Source organism: Pteronotus mesoamericanus, unplaced genomic scaffold, assembly GCF_021234165.1.
Source record: "Pteronotus mesoamericanus isolate MK-2021 breed Mesoamerican mustached bat unplaced genomic scaffold, CSHL_Meso_final scaffold_1186, whole genome shotgun sequence".
Lineage (NCBI taxonomy): Eukaryota > Metazoa > Chordata > Mammalia > Chiroptera > Mormoopidae > Pteronotus > Pteronotus mesoamericanus.
In genome coordinates, this window is record NW_026555302.1 from 12,266,097 (window position 1) to 12,291,641 (window position 25,545).

At 44.8% G+C, this 25,545-nt stretch overlaps 2 pseudogenes; one reads left to right on the forward strand and one right to left on the reverse strand.

The window, feature by feature from the left end:
• Positions 1-25,545, reverse strand: part of LOC129081901 (flavin-containing monooxygenase 1-like) — a 35,647-nt pseudogene that overhangs the window by 9,725 nt on the left and 377 nt on the right.
• On the forward strand, positions 9,824-10,576 carry LOC129081842 (doublecortin domain-containing protein 1-like; annotated as a pseudogene).

Below are 25,545 nucleotides of genomic sequence, written 5' to 3' on the forward strand. Positions count from 1 at the left end.
ATGTGCGCTGAACCTGCCTCTCTGTCATATTGCAGACTCTGATAGGACATGTTGGCAGATATGAATTATGTTTTAAGCCAAGAGAAGTTTCTTGGTTGATACTGAAATGGTAAGATGTGTGCCAACGCATGTTTTCTGATTGAAGAAATTTCCAACTGATTAGAAACATAGACATAGTAATATGCAACCCACACGTGGTGGTCATAGTGGATAAGACTATGCTAATTTTTGTCTCACGGTGGCCTCCTTTCTCTTCCTTCAGGATGACTTCACCAGTCTGCTAAGTCTCTCTAAATCAGTCCGTCAACAAATCAGTCCGCAAGTCCTTTTTTGAAAGTTTCAAAAGGGAATATCAAAGTTCTACACTCTCAGTCCTTTTTCTTCATAGCTACTTTCGCTCTTGCAGTTATTGGTCTAGTTACACAATCTTCCCTTACATGGCATCTGCTCTCCCCAAGCCTGTGAGCTCCTTGAGAGCGGGGGCTTGTCTTTGTTGCTGTGTTCTTCAGTGTATCCCCAGTGCCTGGCACAGCATCCAGCACTTCAGGAGCCAACAACTAATATGTATTTGTTGGCCAAATGGCTCTTGATGAATTTATAGCATAGCTGGAATGAAAATACATACTATAAACATAATTAGCAATAGTAGGAGTTAAAAGGCGACAACTGAGGTATGTAAATTACGAGTATCACATCATTTCTTACTAGGGAGAGAACCCTTTGTGTTGTAGTGAGATAGCTTGGAATGTCCATGTAGAAGGTAATGAGAGAAGAGGGTACAGCCTTGGCTGGGTAGCTCAGTTGGTTAGAGTGTCGTTCTCATGCGCCAAGGTTGTAGGGTGGATCCTAGGTCAGGGCACGTATCAGAATCAACCAATGAATGCATAAATAAGTGAAAAAACAAATAAATGTTTCTCTCTCTCTCCCTCCCTCTCCCTCTTAAAAAAGAGAAAAGGGCACAGTGCAAGCAGGGTGCGGTGTGAGGGAAGCGGGACCCAGGGGCGGGGATTGGAAAGGGCTCAGAGTGCACCTGTCAGGCTATGGTTGCTGATCATGCAGGAAAGGAGTGGGGGGTAAAATGAAAATGGCAGATTTGCAACAGGTTACAGAGAACCCGATAGTGCAGAGGTAATACATCTACAATTTATTATTTTAGATAGGGGAATTATTAGAAGCGTGTGGATTTTTTTTTTTTTTTTAAATTAGAGTGTCATAACAAGAGCAGGCCTTGCAGAGGGTTTGCGTGTTGGTGGTTGGGCATCTGGATGTGGTCCTGTGTGGGAGGATGGACTGGGGTGGGGCTTTGAAAGAAAGAGGCTTGGAGCTGAAGACTGGCTCTACCACCTGCTCGGGGTATGATCTTGGGCAGCAGGTTCCTCAGCCTGTCTAAGCCTCAGTTTCTTCACCTGTTTTCAGTCCCTGCTTCAGTGCCTTGTTTCCATGGTTGGTTAACTGCTCAGCGAAGCGCTTGGTGCAGAGTGAGCTCCAAAAAATAGTAACTCTTCCTGACATTATTATTAGGAGGGCGATGCAGCAGCTGTAGGGTGAGGTGGTATGGGCCCGATGATGGCGGTGACAATTAATACCAAAAGGAGGGAGCAAATGGGAGACCCTGGCAAGGAGAAGCCGCCAGGGTCTTCTGACCTGCGGAACTGGCTAAGACACAGGTGCCTTGAGGAGCCCTCACGGGTTGCCTGGGAGAGCAGTGGAGATAGCAAGTCCGAGAATTAGGCTTTGGAGGGAAAATGCCACCCGGAATTTGCAGTAAGATTTGTAAACATTTAAGAAAAATACTTTGAAAATTTATTCTGTGTATGTGTTTCAGGCATTTATTCCTTTCATTGTTTATCAGAGTGTCAAATGCTGTTTGCCTGAGGGGTGTGTCTTAAGAGAAAACTCTTTATTGAATAACACCGAGAATTGTACCTTCTCGGCAGTTATAAATACAGGCACGGAGATGTGAAGTACAGCACGGGGAGTACAGTCAGTGGTATTCTAATGACTGCGTATGGTGTCAGGTGGGCCCTGGACTTATTGGGGGGATTACTTACTAAGTTATATAAAATCTAATTGCTATGCTATACACCTGAAACCAATGTAATATTGAATGTCAACTGTAATTGAAAATTAAAAAACAGAAAAATTATGGGTTCAAAAGCAATCATTTGTAAATAAAACACATGTAAAACTAAAAAATAAGGAACTTTATATTTAAAAAGTGGTACCTTTTTAGCCACGGGGCTGGCCGGCACAGCAGTGTCTGCGCCAGAATTTCCTGCTCCAATCACAAGAACTCTCCTGTCCTTAAATATATATGGGTGCTTATACTGTCGGCTATGAAAGTATTGGCCTTTAAATGAATTTATACCTATGAAAAAAATAAGTAGAGACTTGTGCGTGAGACATAAGTATTGCTCAGTTAATGATATCCTTTAGACACATGATTAGGTTCTTTATAGCAGTATACTCAACCTTAAGAAAACCTGAAATATGAATAAAAATTAGGGAATATTAAGTCAATGGAGATGCATACTTCATTTCATTAGATAGGCCTCTAGTTTTCTTTACTAGATGATTGACTACCAAATTGAAATTTCATGGCATAAAGACTTATTAAGAAAAGTGTAAGGAGTTATTACCATTTAAAGGTTGATAGAAAATCAATAGGACAGTGACATCCTATATGTTTGATTTATAGAGAATTTTCACAAGCAAGGACCAAGAGCCCCTCAACTTATGGAGAGAAATCAAAGACTTAAAAAGGTTAAGTGCAAGGCTCAAGATTATTTAGCTTGTTAATTGTATAGCCTAGAATTTGTATCTCTTGGGTCCCAAGCTCATCCTAGTCAAATTGAGTACATTGGCTCAGTTGCTTTCAGAGCATGCTTTCTCCTAGTCTGATCTGACTTGAGTGACACATGGGGGACAGATCAAACAAGGACCATTGGAGGTATATGAGTTTATTGTAAAATGAGTATTGGAATCACTCTAGGTTATATGTAGGTTGTGATTCTTCTACTGGACTCCTATAAGAACCCGCTCCTTCCATGCAGTCTACAGGGTGTCTTATCTACCTCCATCGTCTCAGCACGTCTTGTGATATACAGTAGTGCTAGATAAATGCAATGTGCTCTCAATGCCATGGAACTTTCTTGATTCTTGGGGTAATCCTGGGCCAGGCACTGCTTTCTAGGAGTTTGGAGTAGTTTGCCGCTCAGGAGTTTCCTCTGCAGGCCACAACGGATGAAGCATTGGGTTGTGTGGTGTGGTGGAGAGGGTTTGCTGCGGAACGTGTTCAAGCAGAGGCTGGTGGGCCGCCCTCGGGATAGTGGGGAGGAGTTTCCTGCAGTGGGAACGAGGCTGAATGTGGTGCTTTCCTTCATTGATTCTGTTCTATGGCAGTGTTTGGGATATGCTTGATCTTCGCTTGACCTGCCTTGAGGAACCGCTGGGGGTGGACTGAGGACCAGTGGAAACACACAAATTTATTGGAAGATGAACCTTGAGAGCACAACAGGTCATATTTAGTAAAAAATTTCCTAAAGTGTAAACTTTTTGAATACTTGACTGCAGATGAAATAAACCAAACCATTACATTTTCTGTTCCTTCTAAGTTGTAATCTGATTGATATTTGATGGAGGTTAACATGAATCTTGATTGCAAAAAGACACTGAGACCCAAAGATGTCTTCACTTGCCTCCCAAGGCTCATCTCCTCGTTGATGAGTGACCCAGTGCTGTAAACCTCTGATCTAGTTAATTGCTGTAACTCATATAAAGAACTCAAATTGCTTTTTCCTTTATTCACTGCTTGACTTCCATGGCCTCTAAAACTCAACTTTGGCAATGTGCTTATGCTACCAACTTGTCGAGGTATCTCATGTCTTACAAGACATTCTGAGTGCTGCCAGGGACTTAAGGAGGGACGCTGAACCTCAGTGAAATGTAGAACTGCTTGTTAGTTATTCATTCTACCCTTTGGTACTTAGGTTGTTTGGAACATATGAAAGCCAAAAATCGACCAGGAAGTGCAGTTTAGGAAAAAACCCATTACTTCACAACTTGAACTCAGTTTCCTCAGTCTGTTGATACTTCACTTCCTGGCGATTGTCATCAGTTTGGCTGAAATAAACTCATACAATTTTTTGATATGGACAGTCACTTATTGGATAGTAGAATTTCAGCACAACCTTAAACTTGAAGGCAGGCATTAGAAATAAATTCAGTGTTGGTTTGCTTTAATTAAAAGTGATCAAGTTTCTCTCTTTCTCTCTCCCCCTTTCTTTCCACTTAAAGGAGGAATCACAGGAATTAGTTCCCAGACCAGTCAAGTGTTAGGATGGCTCTGTGAGACAAATGAAGGTCAGTTGCAGAAAATGTTGTACCTGGAAAGGAATCCAGTGGCAAATTTGGGTTAGTAAGCAAACCAGTGCAGATCATGACAGCATCAAAGATGGCGGACTCTTGCTTCCCTTCATGCAGGGTGACCACGTCCCATTGGCTGGTGACAGTAAAATCTGGGCATTTAGTTACACTGCACACTTTAGTCTGAGAAGAATCATAGATATTGTGATGATTAGTTGTAAAGTTTCCAGGGAAGGCTGATGGGCCAGTTGACACTTCAAACATTCTAGAGCTCAGACTAAACATAATTAATAAACATAACTCTGCAAATCGAACTGTGCTGTCTCTGGCAATTACCAATCAATTCTCTGTTTCTGTGAGTTCAGATTTTTAGACTCCATACTTAAGTAAGATCATATAACATTTGTTTTTCTCTGATTTATTTCACTTAATATGATATCCTCAGGGTCTAGCTGTGTTGTTGCAAATGACAGGATATCCTTCCTTTTTAATGGCTGAAATATATATTTAATTCTTTTTACCCATTAATTCATCAGTGGACTCTCAGGTTGTTTCCATGTCTTGGTCATTGTAAATCATGCTGCAGTGGACAAACTCTTTGAGTTTGTTTTGATCATGAGGACTTTTAAGGGTGCGAGTATGAATCTCAAATGAAAGACACACTGATTCTTGTCCCCAGTTTGAGAAGCACAGCTCTCTAGAGCAATGCAACTTAATTTTGTTGAGAATCAACAAGGTGGTCTTAATGTGTAGGTGCTGATTCAGAGTCTGGTGGGCCTGAGATTCTGCATTTCTAACAAGCTCCCATGGATCGTGGTTTGAGAAACACGGCATGAGGGCGGCCCTGCCCAACAGGAATGTGATGCAGAGGGACTTAGAAGTGTTCCAGCAGCCACAGTAAAAGAGTAAAACGAAATGGGTGAAATTAATTTTAGTAGTATATTTTTAACTCACTATACCCAAAGTTTTATAATTTCAACATGTAATCAATAGAAACATTATTAATAAAGTATTTTACGTTCTTTTCCTCATAGTAAGTCTTCCACGCCCGGTGCATATATTACATATCTCCATTCAAATGCTCAATTTTCATTGGAAGAAATGGGCTCACCTACCCAAATTGTTAATAGATATTCTTAAAAGTTCTTTGATAGCTGAAAGAAGTATTGGTTTAGAAATTAAAGGTATATAAAAAAAATTAGGCTTTTGGTCATAGCAACTGCATTCCACAGTTACACGCGGCTAGTGACGATGTGAACGGACAGGGGGCCGCAGGGCAGGCTGGACTAGGTCAGTGACCAAACGTGACCACACAGGATGGTCTCATCACAAGTTCCTTACCAGGCAGGTCATGACGGGCAGTCACGTCCCAGGCCTACAGCTCCCTTAGCAAAGGTCAGCCTTTGACGTAAGTGAGCCCTGTCCACTGTCTTATGCATCTAGGGAAACATACCTTCGAAATGTCAGGGTAATTTTCTGCGGCACAACTGCTGGGACCAGAGCACAAGATTGCAGAACCCCGTACTGTTATCTTGTTCCCTGCGTACCATCTCTATGTGCTGTGAATGTGAATTGTTAGCTGCCCTGGGTCCTCTGGTGCAAAAGAGGTGTGTGTTCCTCCGTTTTGCCTTTTACTCAACTCTAGAGATCTCCCCACTTTGCTTTCTCCCTCCTCCTCAACCTACCACCAGTGGGTTTCACATAACCTTCCTTACATCTCCTCTTCTGATTCTAAGGTATAAAATAAGCTGCAAAACTGCTGCTCTGCAGAGCCTTTCCTCAGTCTGTTGATATTTTACTTCCTGGCTATTGTCATCAGTTTGGCTGAGATAAAGTCATAGAACTTTTTTACATTGACAGTCACTCATTGGATAGCAGAATTTCAGAGCATCTTTAAACTTGAAGCCAGGCATTAGAAATAAATTCAGTGTTGGTTTGAAAGTGCCAGGGGGATCCCCTGGAATCCCCAGCTAATTGCTTCTGTAAATGGGCTATGTTAGTCCCCAGCCTGATGGATTAGTAGTGCTTCTTTGGAGGACTGTGTTAAGAAGGACTCTGAGGCTCATCAGGGAGGGGTATCTTGCTTGGTCTGCAATGTCTGCGGTGCACATGGGAGGGAAAGCCACCATGGCATGGGCATCGGGTGTCTGCTCCCCTGACCATTGGGATGGTCATTGGAACATAGACCATTTGGATTGTGGGAACAGCTGTGTTCTTTTGGCTCTCCCTTTTGGAAGGTCTCTGTGTATTGATGGTCCCATTCAGTGGCTGGATATTCAAGACATACAGTCCTCCTTTATGTGGGCCACGCTGGCCACTGCGACCTTGGCCTCCCTGGAGCTTTGCTCACTGAGTCAGAAAGCAATGACTTTGTCCCAGTTCCGAGGCACGCCCTCCGTGTGGAGGGACGCCCTCTTTTCCTAGCCCCTGAGGGGCTCTGAGGCCGGGAAGCCTGTGTGCTGCGTGGCTTTGCCTCGGCTAGAGCAGGATGGGGGGGAGGAACAGGCAGAGGCTGAGGTGCCGGGCGCAGGCTGCACCGGTGCCCCAAGCACTGCTCCCTCTGGTCCCGCCTCAGCTTCCTGGCTCTGCCCCTGCTGCCCTCCCCCCGGGCCAGCCCACCCAGCCACTCTGTCCTTTCTCGCCCTTCACTCTTCCTGGGCATCTTCCTTCCGCTGGGCCCAGGACAGAGTCAGTGAGACAGCCGCCGCCCCTCCCACCGAAGCTCAGATGGGCTAGCGTCTTTCCTGAGCTTCAGCAGCCCTTCCCAGGCACCTTGTCCCCTCCCCCAGGAGACATTTCTAGGCACCCCCCAGAGTAGCTGGCCCTTGTGGAAGGAATCCAGTCTCCTTTGCACCAGTCAAGTCCTTTTCTAAACAGACACAACACAGGGGTTAACACCCCACTTACGGTGAATCTCTGCAGTGCCCCCCAGGTTGTCGTTCCTTTTGAAGCAGGTGGGCACCAGGCCTTCTTCCAGGCAGCACTTGGTGGCCCGGACGCTGGCACCGGCTCCCACAATCGCAGCGCGCTTGGCCATGCTCTCCTGGGAGTGGAAGTGCAGCGGGGCTCCTTTCTTTCCACACGTGGAAGCCCCACCCCGTCCTTGGCTGCCCTAGTGAACCAGAGGAAAGGTTTCAGGAGTGAAGCGTGAGAAGGAGCTGGCCAGGTCCCTGGCTTAACGCTGTCTGGTATGTTCTCACCCCCTCCCTTGGCCCTGGCCCCAAATGTTAGTACAGTGGTGCTGGAGCTATAAATTCTGGCAGAGCAGGCAAGGGTCACCTTGCCCAACATGGTTTTTCTTTTTCTTTTTTTAAATAAAGTGAAGCTCAGATAGGTATGGTGACATGATGTGAGGCCACATGGCCGCTGGTGGAGTGGAGCTGGGACCAGGAGCCAAGACATCACGGATGGATGGGATTCCAACAGGCAGAGAAGGGGAGGGGAGGCTCCAGAGAGGGGGGCATGAGAGCAACGGCCCGCGATGGTCCACGGCGGCATCCATGACCTTGACCCACTGGTGAGCTGGCCACTCTCTTGACTCCACGAGAGGGGCCTGAGTTATAGTGTTGATTTACTTCACATCTGTCGGCCTCTCTGTACAGGACTGTTTCCCCAAACTGGGCATTTTCTTGTCTCTTATTTTCTCACAGCTCCTAATAGCACATTTGGTCTATAATGGTGGTGGTTTAAATATTTGGCAATGAGTTAATATCCTGATGGGTGAAATGAATTAATTCATCACCTTATATCCTTTTGAATGAAAAAATAATTGAGCAAATATTTTCTGGGAATGATGGGGAGCAGAGTTTGCTACGCCAAATTATGCCTCTGTGGAATACTGATTATTTTAAGGTGGTTATTTTTACAAAAAGAAAGATTCTGGAAAGACCTTTGACTTTTCTTGTCACTGCTTAAAAGACATTTAGATAGAAGGGCCTGTTCTGGGAAGAGAGGTGTCATTACAGATGACTATAGTTTAACGTGAGCTAGTGTGCGCAAAACTCCTTTGGCCAAAGTCCTTTCTGTGTCCTGTTGTTAAAAGATGGTCCAGCAAACATTTGCTTTTCTATCTGTATGTGAATTGCCCTTTGAAGTCCCAAACCACAACCCCCACCTTCCCGTTAGCTCAAGATGGCTCGTAAGCCTCTACTGCCTCATCTGTCCTGTATTCTTATGGAAACCCCATATGTACATATGTAATAAATTTAAACATTTCCTTCTGTTACTGTGTTTTGTGTTTATTTGATTATTAGCTCTGCCAGAAGAACTTAAAAATGTAGGAAGAGAAATTGTCGTTTCCCGCCCCCCAGGAGCTAATATTGTGGGTCACGAAAAACCTTCTTCAAAATGACCCCCCACCCCATGAGTGGTAAATAGAAAGCCTGTCCCCAGGCATCCCTGTAACTCAGTGTGGCCCAGACACAGCCAGCATCTCGGGCTTTCATGGGACAGTAGGGAAGTAGGCGAGTCAGAGGCCTGGATTTGAAGTTCAGTGCTGGCTAATTACCAGCTGTGCGACATTAGCACACAGTTTGTTTCTCTTTCTCAGGTTCTCTGGCCGGAAAATGAAGTTAGAAGTAGAACCTATCTGAAGGAAGAATCAGCTGCTGTGTGAAAAGCATTTAGCACAGTCCTGGGACATACTAGGCCCCCGACAGAAGTTGCTAGGTTACTTTTACATCTTCAGGAGACTTTTCTTTAATATATTTTTGTGGATATCTGCCTTGACAATTCTGGCTTTATGTACATAGACAGATTTACAGAATATTTCAAATTAGGGCCATTGGAGGAAACTAGAAATCTATAGCTAAAGGTTGTCTTTAACAAGTGAGGGATATAAATAGGGAAATATAAAGGTGATGACAGAAAAGGGAAAAGAGAAAAAGAAAAAGGGAGAGCCGAAAATAGGCTTCAAAGTCACCCTTAAGGGTTCGTTCTTTCATTTTTTTTCTTCAGATCCACTTGGTGGGTTGCCAAGGTCTCATTCGAGTTGTTCCTGTATTGGCAAAAGCGAACATGAGAGTACTCGAATACACAGGGTAAATACTGCCTTTAGATGGAATAAAATCAGTGCTTCCAACCTCTTGTTCAAGTATTGATAATTCAGTGAATCTAAAGTCATCCAAAAAATTAGTAAGCGCTTTTTAGAAAAGGTTTTTGTCTTATTTTCTTCCACTGAAAGTCATTTTTCGTCAGTGAAGGCTATACTTTTAGACAGAGTGACTGATAATGCAGTAGGAAATTTTATTAGGGTGAAAAGTACACTAATGCCACTTATTATTGGAGTGCTGTTCACATGCTTATGGAAAAATAACATTTAAAATGGGATTGCTGATGCAGTTGCTATAGTAACCAGTCCCCGCTTCTGAGGAGTTTACTAGCAGCACAATAATCATCAGTGACCATTCATTGAGTCTGAGTGAGGCAATGAGTAAGCAAGAGAGCCAAAGAGCTGAAGATGGCAAAAATAGAAACAGAAGATCACAGAGCAGCATTTTCTCCAGCTTCTTTATCGCCCTTGACTAAAGCCATGAAGGTGTCACAGCAACGCAACTCTGAAGGCACCTTCGGTGGGCATACCATTCACTCGATTTACAGATATATTTTAAATGATTTAACAAGGGGGCTGATGTCATCCCAGGCAAAGGCAGTTGTCAAAACTCCTGAAGATGATGTGCAGCCTCAGTTTGGCTCCCACGGGCTTTTGCTTTCAGCAGCAATATCAGAAGGGCCAGGACTTTGAGATGGCTGCGCCCATCAAACAGCATCAGCTCATAGCCGTGATGGAATATCAGACCCAGAGAGCTGCCCATCAGTCGGTGAAAACAATTCTTGTTCTACGGCAGCAGCGAAGAGGAGCAGGCCTGTCGGTGCTCCCGGGGGTCAGCTGACAGTTGCAGAGCCTCTTCCTTAAAGCTTCAGTCAGCCCAGAATCGGCACAGAATCTCTCAAAGACATAAACTTCAACCCAGAGTGATTAGAGCAACAGCTTACAAAAATGGGTCTAGGACTAGTCGTTGCCAAAGTTACCATACCAGCCACCCCCTTGTTGCGGGAGGGGCGCGTGGACACGCTGACTGTGAACAAGGCCGCGCGACAAGTGCTCCTGGCGGACGGCACCGAAGCCCTCAAACCTGACGACGAACCCCATGAAGCCAATGTTCATGTTTCTGTGGGAGAGCCCTGTGTAGATCCATTCAAACAAAATTAAAGGTAAAAAAGGAAAAAATAGAGGAGGGGGAAAGAAGGTGGCAGAGTAGGAGGATCTGTCCGCACCTCCTCCCAGAACCAAACGAAATAAAGATAAAGATGGCAACAGCCACCCGAAATAAACAGCCAAAGGCTGCCTGAAGAGGAGACTCCTAACAAGGATGGGCAGAAACCACCTTGAGACCACTAGGGAGGGCGGGCACGTGAAGGCGGCCACACCACTCCCACCGCTGCTGCAGGCCAGGGCTGCGGCAGGGCTGCGGCAGGGCTGCGGCAGGGCTGCGGGAGCTGCACCCTGAGAGGGGCGAAGCCGGGGCCCCAGGCTGGGCTGCCGGACAGAGTGCCAGGGCAGGGTCAGCCACCCACCCAGCACCCAGCAGCGAAGGGCCGTGGGGTTTTCTCTCCGCCAGGAGAGACAGAGTCCATTGGAGACAGAGCCACTATTTTTTTCCTAAGGTGCCAAAGCACAGGTTTCTCCTTCACAGCCAGGCACCTTGAGCTCGGGCGGGGGGAGGGTGTGGTGGACTGGAGTTGCCTAAGGGGAGTCTGGAGTGGGAGGCTTTGGGGAAAGAGGTGGCGGAACGGCGGCTGTGCCCCCTGTGCCAGGACCGACTGGGACACACCTCGATAGGGCAGCAGCTATTTTTCTTGAGAAGGGTAGGCCCTGGGGGCGGGCAATGACCCGCCCCTGTGGGAAACCGCTCACCCCACCCTCCGGAATCCCACTTGGCCCACCCTGTACCTTTTTCTTTCTTTCTTCCCCCGACCCTGCCTCTTAATCTCTGCTGAGGAGACTGAAACAGAGACTCAGAGGGCGTCAGAGACTGGCTTTAGGGTTGGCCTTGCCTACGCTTTCCCAGGAACCAGCTTGGTGCTCCCTGCTCACAGGAGAGCCACAGAAGCACCCTCCTGGAGCACGCCTCCAGAATCCCAGCCTGGGGGAGCTGCTGGCGGCGTAACTGGGTCCTGAACCACAGTGACAAAACAAAGAGATCCTGGCTCCACCTCCTTCATCCAAAGGAACCAGAGGTACTTGTCATTCTTGGTGCCAAGGCCGGGCCGCAGATAGGACTCTGGAACCAGCAGAAATCACAGTGGTCCAGGGCGAGCCAGTGGTGTCCTAGGAGTGCCCAGCACACCACGTGCACCCCGTTTAAGTGCTAAGGAATGTCCTGCAGATGTTGGAACCTTACGCTAGCCCTTGTTTATATTTTAATTTGGTGAATGGCAACAGTGCTAAGAGGAACACTGTCCAGTGACATGCACTTTAGACTTTTATTCTCTCCTCCTTAAAGAGTGAAATTGATCACTGAAGGTGCTGCCATGACTCCCTGGCTTAATTTCTGATTTGCAGGGAGAAGGGTTTTAGAGTTGGCTGTGAACGACAGCCATGACAGATGACTCACTAGGTGAATGAGTTTGAAAACTAATTCAATGAATTGAAAAATTCAGGGATGATGTTAGGAACCTGTGGGAGCCATGAGAGTGTGCTTCACGGATCGCCGACGGCAGGGTGCGTGCTCGCCCACGGCTTGAGCTGCTTTACCTGAGCGTGCTGCTGTGGCCTCTCTCCGTGTGAGCTGCTTCCAGCAGCGGCGGACAAGGCGGAGGCCGAGGCAGATCATTCACGGGAGAGCCGGGACTTCTCGGGGGGCACGAGGGCTGCCTGGGGCTCCGCTGCGCCTTCCTCAGGCTGCACGGCCTCGTCTAGGGCGTTTCCACCCAATGCTCCCCTCTCTCCTTTACCTGGGTCACATGTGCATTGCTGTCTCATGACCCTTCAGCTTTTGCCTGCTCTCTGTTTTTCCTCATACAGGCATTTTCCTTAAACAAACAAACAAAAAAACCATTGCTTTTATCTAATTTTGGCATCTGACTTGGACTAAGTGGAATCTAATCTCAGGGGCCACCCCCGCCCCCCAGACTCTGCTCATAAGGCAGGCTGGACAGCAAAGTGAGTTATGTTCCGTGTGAACATCCCACCTCCCCGGAAACAACCAGAAGTTCTGTGGGGGTGGGGACAGGTGGGGCAAGGGGGTTGCAGAGTCAGCAACGGCAGCTCCAGGATGAAAGACCGGTTATCAGGAAGAATCTACCGTTGCCGTCCTCATAATATGAATGCTGGATTCTTTCCAGGTTAAGCATTTTATGTCTTTTTTATTTGAAGTTTTGTCACAAATCATGGTTTAATAGTTTTATTTAAAAAATATCTTTATTTTTATTTCTGTAAAGAACACATGATATATTTGGCTTTCAGTAGGAAAATCAAGGAGCTACCATATGGAGAAGGAGAATTAAAATGAAAAGTTAGTAAGGGGATTATCCCAGGGAGACATTTGGAGGAGGCTGTTAGCCAGCTAACGTTGGAGACTGCAGCAAGAGGCACCAGGGCTGACCCTGAGGAGAAATTTGGCCCTGAGGTCTAGAAAAAGTCACGGACCCATCTCTGAAAGCAGCTTTTTTGGAGAGACCTCAAATGAATGGTTCGTAAATTTAATGTGTCCAAGAATCTTCTACGGAGCTTATCGAGACTGGAGATTTCGTCAGAGATTCCAGTTCAGCAGGTCCAAGTTACTGTTACATTTAAGGTCAGGAATCTGCCCTTCTCCGTGCTCCCTGAGGTATTCTGATGCAGGTAGCCTGTGGGTCATGGTTTGGAACAAACTATCTCAAATGGCTCGTTTGGGATAGTTTCATGTTCCAGGATGTCTGGAGGCAGAAGAATGATGTGGGTGAGTCCTTCCTAGTCAATCTCAGATACTAGAAATGAACTCTTTATGTTTTTTAAAAGGGGCTAGAATTCTTGGGGAGATCTTGAGAGATCACCTTCTTTCTAAAATTTTGAAGGATGTAAGTTTAATAATTTTGTTCTAATGGAGTTATTTCCCCCCACAGATTTAGCATTAATCTGATGATTGTTTCTCAGTCTCTTCTACTAAAAGTAGGATGGTCACCATAGCTACTGGGTAATTATGAATGAGGCTGTGACAGACAATTAGGACAATGGCTGGCACATCACAAAGCAGGGATTGGCAAACCCTTTCTGCAAAGGGTCAGGCCGTCAATATTTTAGGCTTTGCGGGTCACAGTCTTTCTGTTGCAGCTACTCAACCCTGCTATTGCAGCTTGAGAGCAGACACAGACAACAAGCGAGCAGCTGTGGCTGTACTCCAACAACACTTTATTTGCAGAAATAGGGAGTAGGCTGGATTACTGATCCCATTATAAAGGCTTGATAAATTCTGTTGTTATTGTAGCAGAGAATAAAAACTTTATACTACTCTGACTTACCATGAAATGGAATTAAAAGAAAATGTACTAACAGATTCATAGAAGATTCATGTATTAAAAGTTCCCTTGGAAGTAGTTTGTTGACGTCAGCTGTTGCAGCCCCTGCTTGACCGAGGAATGACTCGGACCACAAGCAGTTGGGCAAGGGTCAGCGACTTATATCCGGACCCGCAGAAACGCTGTCTGCACGTTCTGTTCCCAGGTAGCAGCCATGAAACTGCAGAGGGAGTGAGGAAACCACGTGAAGACACGCACAGGAGATGGCACCCAGGAGCAGAGCCGAGAAACTGCACGTCGCCAGGAATTCCTTAGCTTCGCTCTTCCCGCAGTTCCCCTGTGCAAATGAGCCGTGGCACCTGAGATGCTGAGAGAGATGGGCTCTGAGACGAGTCCCTCGCCTTCCAGGTGGCCGGCACCTGGCTAAAGCCGCTTTCTTTTACATCATCGCCAGCCTCTCAAGGATTGGCTTTCCCAGTGGCGGACAGCCCGACCTGTGTTTGGTTCCATTTGTATTAATGCAATGGTTTGCAGATAATCTTTAGCAATTAGCAAAGTAATCAGTTTTAAATCAAGAACTAAGTATATATACCATCTGCAATTTTTCCCGCCCCAAAGGCCGCTGCTGACAGGAGCAATGAAAAAAAAATCTTGCATTTAAATGCAGATGTCATTTCAGTGGACTTGAAGGAAAAAGTTTCCACGGACAGCGGGTGCCATCCCATTGGTCCAGTTTTTGAGGGAGAAATGTGGGCCAAAGTGAAGAACAACATCAACAGGAGCTTTGCAGGAATACCAGCAGCGATTTGCACATCCTCTAACCCCTGACCTTTTCTGTCTCTTCGAAAGCCTTACGGCAGAGTTTACCTCTCAAAGCTCAGTGTGTGTTTCATAACCAGATGTTTAGTATGTTGCTCAGTGTTTGTTGACGTTGAATTGTGCTTTTTTTGGGCCTCAATTTCAAGAACATGTTAGTGTGTCCTAACTGGTGTGCTTCTTTTTATTAGATGACAAATACTCATATGGTTTAGCTTTTTACCTTGGTTGTCTGTAAGGATAGAACTAAATACAAGGCTCAATCAGCATAATGCTCTTCATCTACTTAGGAAATATACTTTTCCTCCTTGATGCTTGTTTTTCCAAAGTGTCAATGATTATCTTAAATGTTACACATGGGTGTCTTTTACTGTGAATTCCTTCAAATGCTTAGACCTGGCTGAAGTATAAACCAAATATTATAAATACAATTAATCAGGTCATATTCGCAAGGAATGCTGTCCTCCAAAAGTAACGTATATATGATTATAAATAAAATACAGACAGTACTTTATCAATACTAGTGATTATTGTAATTAAATATATTACAGGGCAAGGTTATGACCTTTAGCTCTAGAGTCGAGCACACCTGGGTTCCAGTCTCAGCTCCGTCATGAGACCAGCTGTATGGTCTTGTGCATGTCATGAAATTGCTCTGAGTCTGTTTCATTTCTGCTAAATGGGTGTAATGCCTGCACCCATCTCCTGGACTGTGAGAATTAAATGAAATAATGCATATAATGTGCACAGAGCACCATGTCTGCTCCGTGATAAGTACTAAATACACGGTATGTAGCCATTGTGGAATGCTTATTTTTATTTTTACAGCAGTGTTTCTGTCAACATATGAGAATGCGCCTTTTTTGTATATCATGTTTGCTCCCTGGTATCTCAGACCCTTGAAGTGTGAGGCTCCAGGACAGGGTGGTTTGTCTGGTTGTGGACATGGGCGTGGTGAGTCCTGTGCAGCCAGAAGAAGCCAGGCCGAGGAGGCTAGTGGACAAGTGATAGGGCTGCTGGGTCCAGGCCGTGCTGGGGGGGGACAACTTGGGGAGAGGAACCCTAGCTATTTTCCCACCTTTGCCTGGGTCTGCTCTGCCAGAAGAGATTTACTCTCTGCTCTTCCTAATCATCGCTGTTGACACTATTTACACCGTGTGGCGCTCGACTCCTTGGCGGCTTGCCTGTGTCATTCCTGGGCAGGTACAAAGAGGACAGTGGTTGGAAGGCCTCAGTGTGCACCCAAATACCTATGACCTTGGTTGGGAGTCTTACAGTCTGTTTAATCTTTCTTGTCACACGATCCTTGGATAATTGAGAACTACTGACATTTCAAATATTCAAACGTGCACTAAATTTCTAAATGGACCCTCCCCCTTCATATAACATGTGAATAGGACAACTTCTCACTAAGGCCCTTGGGTGCAAACAAGGCCTCTTAGGCTAAATGTTACCTGGTCCAAACTTCCCATATTCAGAGTGAAAGCACTGCAGCTCAGAGAAGTGAAATGACTCAGTCTGTTCTCAGGCCACACAGCTGACAGTGGCAGAGCTGGGAGGTGAACTCTGGCTTCTTGACACCAAGCATTTTCTATGATACCACATGGAGCAACTGAACACCCACCCACCCATGCAAGCAACCACCCACCCACCCACCCATTAATGAGTAATGGAGACGTGATCATATAGCTCAGGTTTTCCAGTGTGCCCCTCTCCTTCCTCTCCTCCATGGTACAAGGTGAGCAGAGAGCATTGCACCTGAGCAGCCTTCTTGTTCAGCTCAACGGTGGTATCTGCGGCCGAGTTTCCTAGTCCAGTCACCAGGATGTGCTTCCCCTCGAACCCCTCGGGTTGCTTGTATTGGTGGCTATGAAAGTACTGGCCTTTGAACCTCTCAGTACCTTCAGGAGGACAAAGAGAGAAGCCCGTCAACTATGTCAAATTAATTTCAACAAAACCACATTGTCAGTTTTTACTTCCTGAGGTCAATCTTTTTTTTTCCCTGCCTCTTCTCTTAGGGGAGTTCCAATACAAGGCCAATTGACAGGCTTAAACCATGTAAGAAATGTTAGGTTAAGCACATGGCCCAGGACCAAAAGAGTTTCAAGGTACCTTCCCCACTAACTCTGTCCTTGGGCATGGCTCTGCGGAGAGGACTCCCAAGGACAGAGCAAAGTCACAGGTGTCTGGCAGGATAAGAAAAGGCCAAGGTGGATGCATGGCCAGAAGGGCCTCTCTGACAGAGAACCAACGTGGTAAGAATTCTCTGAAATGCTGACTTTGGAGGAGGTTGTTGGACTCCCTGTATAACAAAGACCCAAAGAGGTCCACAGAAACAAAGGTGGTGTTAGGAGTCTTTCTAGCCCTTTCCCTATCTTAATATTGTGCCCAGTTGCAGCAGCTAATCCTGCCTGTCAATCCAAACTGCATGTAAAGTACCTAGACAGCTGCTCTGAAAAGCTGGGACCCCCCAGGTCTCACCTGGAAATGACTCGAGTGGGATATAGGAGAGGACGTGGTGGCCTTTGCAAACCATTGCTGCATCGAAAGTAGCACTGTGCTCCTTGCCTTTGCTCTCAGTGACGACCTCTCATTGACCAGAGGATGAGAAATCCGGGTGTTTTTTCACACTGAGGATGGTTGTCTTAAACGAATACAGAGAAGGTGTCACTGAGAATCAGTCTGGCAGGAGAGGGGCCTTGCCCCGTGGCCTGGGAGTGGGCGTGGGTAGAGTGCAATGTGCAAGTCCGTTTAGGTTCTGTTTGCATCCATTTCAAGCCAGCCATGGCACAGACCACTAAGCATGACCTTTTCATTCCTCTTTGGCAGGGAGCAGCCTGCTGAAGACATGCTGCTTGGTGCCAGAGGCCCGCTCAGCAAGCTAAGAACTGGAGCAAGACGCAGGAGTGGAAGGTAAGCTCTGGGCAAGGTGCAGAACACAGGTTTATCATTCAGGTGATCACACACTCAGTATTTGTTAAGGACCTTTTATGAATCCGCCTCTGTGCAGACAATGTATTAGAGGTGATGTTTGGGAAGCCATTTGCATAGTACCTGGTGTATGGTTGCACTCTGAACGGTCCTTGTTCCTATTTCGTATTTTTAAAACGGTACATCAAGATAGCATCACTGTTCATGATCTCATTTGGGTGAAAAAATGTATTTGTACATTGATTTTTTTGAAAATGTAGCTTGCTGTCTGGAGGTCTGTGCGTTTCAGATGTGTACACAGAGGTCGTAGAGCTGTTGCATTTAAGGAACAGCGTCAAATGGAAGCAGCTTTTCCCACTTTTAGAGGAAGGGCGCACTTCTCTTGTTTGCAAGTGTATTGAGTCTCCTAGGCGTGCTTTTCAAATTTTCAGATATTTTTCAGAATGCTGCATTGTTAATTTTTGAGGCTGTTCCACTTAAAAAATGTAAATGGAATATTAGTGTCAAGCTTATGCAAGTACTGTAAAATGCCTGGGCATTTTCAGCTGAGAGTAAAGATTTCAGGTTTGTAGTGCAGAGTTGTATGTGAGCTAAAGTACTGTGGATTCTTGCTGTTCAAAATGTGGTTCGAGGACTGACACCTTCAGTGTTACTCAGGAGGTTGTTAGAAATGCAACAGAGCCATTTACAGTTCGAGTTGAGCCCTGACATCTTAGGGCTTATACCAGCTGGGGGACCACCAAATGGAAGTGTGTTTCCCTGACCCCTCCGGGAAGGTGTTACAGTAGTAACATGGGAAGCAGCAGCACTCGCTCTCTCGTGACTCTCACGTGGTCTTTAAAAGGATAGACACTGTAAATTACATATCATAAGAGGGTAGTATATCTGTTAACTATAGCGACAACTAAGTGACAAAGATCTTTAAAAGTTTCTGGTATAAAGAATCTGATGGATCTGTCAGGAACGGGGGAAAAACTACATCAGATGGAATTGGACATTTTAATGGTACTTAACAAATACAGATTTTCACCAAAATCAACTATTATAAATCAATATAATGTAAACCTGGGACAAAACTAAAATTACTGAGAAACTGAGATGTGTTAAAAAACAAAGCTCCACTAAGAGTCATTCATTCAGAGATGTAATTTAAATTTTATTTCCTAAGCATTGTTACTAGTTCTTAGAGTGTAGGCTATTGATAAAAATTCAGCCTGTTATATGAGAAATTTTGTTGTTGTTGATTATTTGTTTTTGAGGAAACACAGTAAAGATTGTTCTAATTATATTTCCAAGTGATCTGAACATCTCTATCTTGCAAGAGATTGCATCCAGAAAAAAATAATTAGCAAGCGTAATTTCTACAGGCATCTTAGATGAATGGAGAACTCTGAGTTTCTTTAGCACATTTTTCCAAGAAGTTCTGTTTACATAGAGACTGGTTCCTCATTAATAATGAGTTAAAATAAAATTGTTGACACATGTTTACTTAAAAGAAAGAGAAGTTTGACGTTTTCCACATTTTTTTTAAACAGAAGCGAGACTAGGGCTCTTGAGCAGTTATAAATATGAATTTAAAGGCAGTTTCACCATCCGTATCATCGTGCAAGCCTTTACTCTCAGCAGGTGATTTTTCCCTTCTGTCAATGCATACAATTCACAGTGTCGGCGCTATGGCATTCTCTTTGGGTTTTCAGTCATGCTCTTATCTTTCGGCAACGAATTGGATTGAAATATTTTCTTTGATTCACAGTTTCTTTCATTATCAGAGGAACTTCTTACGCAAGTATGATCTGTACTAGTGTAGCAAAAACTATTCCCCACAAAAATGCAATACCTAGAACTGAATATATTTGAGAAGACCAAACTTCTTGGCGAAGATCCTGAAACACCCCAAGAGCTTTGGATTGTGCAGAAAGTTTGGAGAGGCGTTGGACAGTCACTGGACCAGGACGTTTCTTTGCTTGTGTTGATGATGACAGATTGGTAGATACTGGCTTGCCCATCCTCAATATTTTCCTAAAAGAGCAAATAAAAGTGATAATCAGGCATTAAAAAAAAATCCCTTGGCCCCTACTCTTCCTCTAAATCTATTCCCTGGGTGAGGTGGTCCCCTCTGGTGCATTGTCTGTGTTTGTCACCCTGTGTGGCAGGGCCTTCGAAGGGCCTTTCAGGGTGGGTCCCTGGAGGGGCTATTGCCTTTGGTGGCTTGGGAGTGGGAACCATCCTTCTGTGGCCATACTTAGCACCGCAGGTCTCTACCTTCTTCATGTCAGGCATTGCGACACCAGCCCCTTCTGAAATTCACCCTGGGGAGGCTGCAATCACCTTCCGCCTCTTTAAGAACCAGTAAATCTGGGGACACTGGTTAAAGAACATAATAGAGAATTTCCATTGAAATGGGTACTTTGCGGGACCAGGGAGTTTTCACAACTTGATTGGAATCCTCTGCCTTCACTCTGCACTTCATGCCAATCGACCTCCCTCAAGCAATAAGGGTGAGCAGCACCAATAGCAGTCGAACCTTCAACTTGACTTTAGATGTTAGTGAGAACGCTTTACTGGAACCGAGGCAGCGCATGCTATGGCTGAGTTCATAATCTCTGCTTAACGCTAATGTCTTTTGTGTTAAATCATGCCAAGAGCCAAGGACCAGTGACTCAATGTCCCTGAAATTAGCATGTTATCAAAAGGGCTTTTATAAGAAAACTTATATTATGCCACCCAACAAGTCCTTAGGAGATACTTCTGCCTAGGCAGAGACTAAGTAAGGCAAACCCAGGCAAATAGCAGTTGCTATTATGACTCAGCATTAGGGGGAGATGTAAAGAAATGTAGACTTGTTAATTAACTTGCATAAATTATTTTATATAAACAGCACTATGGTCTCTTCCACAGAATAGTAAATAAAGGAAAATAAATATTCAGCTGTAATCGCACGACCACAGTAAATCAGTTGTGCACGCATCCTTCCTCACCCTTACTCATAGGGAATTCATCACTCTCCTGCCAGTCTTCAGATCAAGGTTTCTCGGATTTTTGGCAGCACTGGGAAAGGCTCCCTGGACTGGCAGAAGGCACCTGGTCTTTGCAGTCGGACACATGTTTAAATCTACCACTTTCAGGCCACGTGAGCCGGGACCCGATCAGCCCCTCCGCTGTAAAATAGGGTGTGCTAGCTGCATAGTCCGTTGTCGCTGAGAAGTTAGGAACCCGAGCGAGGCAGCGCGCTGCCGCTCGCCCGCACCGCCATGTTGGGAGGCCCCTGGGGTAGCTGCCCGGCCCCCCAGGGCTGACCCAGGCACACTCACAGTCTCCCCTGAGCCTCCTGGCCTTTTCTGGACAAGAAGTTGTACTTGATTTTTCTTTTAAAAAATGTTTACCTCAGGACATGTTTAGTGATTTGAGAGAGAGTAAAGAAAGGAGAGAAACATCGATGTGAGAAAGAAACATTGATCTGTTGCCTCTTGTACACACCCCATCTGGGGATCAAATCTGCAGCCTAGGCATGTGCCCTAACCAGGGATTGTGCCTTTTCTATACATAGCATGCTCTTTATATGTATTGCGTTTTCACAGAGATTATTAGTATCAATATGAGTCACCGAAGCTAAAGCAATATTTGCTCTCAGATCATGTCATTTAGAAGCAGTATGTAGAATCCTTGCTAATGCGGATCTGTTTGTCAAGATGCTCTTCCCTTCCCTCGGCCCTTCCTTCTCTCTCTGTCCTTCCCATCTACCCATCCATCCACCCACCCACCACCTGCCCACCTGCCCACTCAGGCCAGGAGACAAACACCAGTTTTTCATGAGCAATGTGTTTATGTTTCCTAGGTTATTTTTGCCAAAAAGTTTGATCTTCTAAAATATATTCACTTCCAGAATCCAGGTTCAGATGACAGCTTTGTTGCAGTTTCAGGTGGCTTGATAAAAGCTAGTCAGGTTAGGGTATGCCAGCTTTCTAGGTGATCTGAGTTTGGTGTGGCGTTATTGTTACCATATGTGAAGTGTTAGAATGAGAAGGGAGTTTGTATTAAAATATGAAGTGGTATCTGTGTCATGTACAAAGATACAATGATCTGAACTCTGGGTAAGTAACAAATCATAGTATTTCTCTCTTCAAACACTAGCTTCGAATTGCGTAGTCCCGGGTCCAGCTGATTGTGTAAGCTACCCTGGATGGCTCTGCATGACTGGATACATACACCATGCGCCGCAAGACTGAATGTCTGAGTTTCTTATCCAGTCAAGTTCTCAAAATCAAAAATATTTCATAAAGCAAAAAACCAAACAGAACAAAACCAAAATACCCAATTTTTCCTCAGGACCTTTTACTATTTTAAGTAGTACAGAATAGAGTCAAATGCAAGGACTCTGGAGTTACACTGGGTTGGAATACTAATTCTATGACCTTTAGTGGCCATTTAACAGTGAGCAAGTTACATAAATCAGTTCCCTCATTTTCTCCTGTAAAATGTATTTATTAATAATTCCAACATCACACAATTGTCAGGAAGCTTTAGTGAGGTTAGTCAGAGTGCTTAGCATGAGGCTTGGTGCTGGTAAGTGCTCAATGCGTGTTCGCCTCTCTTGCTGTTATTCCTGGCTGTTAGAGCTGATCTTACTGATCCAGTCATGGTTTAAACTGAGATGGACTGTTATACTAGAAAAAACGAACATGCTCGTTTTTTTAGGTGCCCGTAAGTTGGCTTTAAAATGTGGCTGGCTTCTCTGTCAGGTCAATTTTAAGAGAGGAACCAGCTCTGAAGTCGAAGTCTGTCCAGTAATGTCAGAGCTGAGCAAGGCCCCCTTTGGGGGCTTTACTTTTGTAGTTTGTCACAAGTGGATGAGGACATCACAATCCTTTTTTCAAAGTGATTTGGAATATCGGGTCACGGGGATTTGCATTTTAAAACGGAAGGGATGTTTCAGATTGAATCTAGTAGAAGGAAACCAAGATGACAAAAGGTTAAAGACTATTATCAGAGGATCAATTAAAATAACAGTACATGGGTTTGGACCACAAGGGTTCATTTATATGCCAACGTTTTTCAATGAATGCAGTAAGTACTATAAATGTATTTTCTCTTCCTTATGATTTTCTTAGTAACTCTTTTCTCTAGCTAACTTTATTGTAAGTATACAGTAAGTATAGTACGTAAAACAGGAAATAGGTGTTACTGGACTGCTTATGTTATTGGCAATGCTTCTGGTCAACATCAGGCGATTAGTAGGTAAGTCTTCGCGGAGTCAAAAGTTAATATGTGGATTTTCAGCTGCATGGGGGTCAGCACCGTGAATTGCCACGCTATCTATGTAGTTGGAAAAAGACATATTTATATCCAAATGTTAAAAAAAACCCCAAAAGCAATGCATATTGCTAACTTCCCTGTGAGCTCAGGTCTCAGGACCAATGAGGGGGCGGAGCAGGTTAGCAACCGAAGGAAGGGTGCTTTCCTCTCTCTGATCTCAGTGAGGCCGCGGGTTGGAGGGGCGCAGGAGCCCCACAGACCACCTTTGCTCTGCCTTCCCGCCACCGGTGCTCTCCGGCGCACCGTTTGTCCTAAACCTCAGTTTCCTCTTCCTGCGTAAGGGAGAATGATCATAATCCCTACTTCCTAGAAGTATTGTGAAGAAAAATGAGACGATGCGTAGGAGGAGGGCTTCCCGCTTTTCTGGAAAAGGTGCTAAAAATAGGTTAACTACCTGCCCTCCCCAGGTTCCAAAGCTGCCACCAGAGAGTGCTAGAGAACCTCTTGGAAGAGTTAGGCACCCTTTGAGCAGGGCATGGGACAAGGATTCTTCAATTGTTTTAACTTGTCGCTGCTAAATTAAAGAAGAATCAATTTTCAAAACTGATTCTGGATGGAGGAGCGGTGGAGAGGCCCAGGTGCCTGGGAGTGGGTGTGGAGGCTTCCGCTTCCTTTTCAGCGCCGCCTCCCTCTGGCAGTCTCCTCTCCTGGTGCTTGGGACCGCACGTGGCCCCACTGGCCTCTGACATTTTGCTGATTGTATGTTTCAGTCTGAACGGAAATTTGTTGTCGTCTTTGGGTAGAGAAAATTATGTACGTTTCTGTGTTGACTATAGTTGTAAGCTAGGGTTAAGAGGTGATACTGGTACAGCTTCCGTAGATTTATATACTTAACTATTTTATCCCGAATAAAGCTTGATTTAAATTTTAACTTAACTTTTTTAATCCATAGGAAGTTATCTCCAATTTTGAAATTTTAGACTCTAGAATAGGATAGCAGGAGAAATATTTGGGGGCAGAAAGTACCTTCCTGGAATTCACCAGATCATATTTTTGACAGATCACTCAAAAAAAAAATCTTCTCATTCTTCTGCTGCCACATTAATGATAAATAAGTAAGGGACATTGGCTCTTGCATATTCAACCCAAAATCAGATAATATAACAAAACAATGACAAATTTATTATTAAATAGAAATTTGTTATAATTTCACATTCTTCTTTAGGGTAAAAAAATCTCCCTGGGGGGGTAGAATCTGAAGTGGAATCTCTGTGAACTGATAGTGGACAGAAATACCGCATCTGCTCAGGAAAGGCTACAATGATTTTAATGAGCAGCTGTTCATAAGAAAATAATATGATTCAGCTGTTTTTTCCGTTTTCTCTCTGCCAAGTTATCTATTCCATAATAAGGACCAACCTCTCCCTCATGAGTTCTGGCTGTGCTTGGATCGTTGAATGAATAGACCTTTAAATTTTAATATTTGTGCAGTTTTTGCCTATCTTGTCTCATTATGGAACCCATTGGGGACTCTGGTTAAGAATAGATTCTCCTCCTCAGAAGATTTTGATTCAGGAAATCTGGGCAGGTATTTGAAATTCAGTATTTTAAGAAACCCATAGGTGTCTTACAGTCAGATACCTTTGAGATACCCAATGTGAAAAAAACTCCTTTGGCACGTGGTTTGGTTTGAACTGGCAGGGCGTCAGGCACCTGCACGCTGCCAGTGCAGGTGCCTGACGCCCTGCCACCCCTCAACCATCTGCTCGCAGGAAGGGCCCCGCGGGTGGCCTCTGCCTGTGCGCTGGCCCTTTACCTGCGCTCAGCCCCGGCACCCCTGCGCCCCTGCCTGGCTGCTCCCACTTGTTTTAATCCCTCATTCTGTGTACCTGACTTCTGATCCCCCATTCGTCACTGGAGTTCTGAGCTGAGATTTTGTTTAACCTTATTGAGCAAGAATGTAAGTTGGAGCCTGGCTGTAAGTAGGGACTTAGCTGCCTGGAATTCGTGGAGACCCGGGACTGAGTGCCAGTTCCTCCCGCTGCATGACCAGGGGCACGTCACTTACCCTCTGTTTCTGTTTGTTTGTCTATAAAATATAAACATAGTTATCATAGCTAATAGTTATTGTACTCTGTTTTAAGTTTTTAAATATGAATTATCTCCCTTACTCTTCAAAATAGTACTAAGATGTTTACATTTTTCTCTTACTATCTTCATTATACAGCTGAGAAAACCAGGACACAGGGATGTAAATAACTGGCCCAAGATCTCACACCTAGAAGGTGGCAAGCTAGTACTTGCGCAGAAGATTGTGGGAGGAATGATTATGGATCTTTACAGCTCTCTTATCTATGTAGCTTTCTAATTTTTATACAAATTCTGAAGGACAGCTAGCATTGCCAATATTTGGGTTTGGCTAATAGCATGAATTTAATAAATAGAATATATTTAATAATATAGCCCAAGAATTTCCCAGTAGTTACACTAGGGTGTCATCAGTAAAGCTAAGCAAACAAAGTTTATTTGTCAGAAAAATAAAAGTCAGTAGTAATAAGAGCACACTCTCTGCCAAAGCATTTGCTCAATGATTGGAATAGAAGTGGTGTCTTGAAAAGAATCCCTGTCACTTCTATTTCATAAAACATTCTGTCACATTAGTATATTGCTTTGAGAATGACA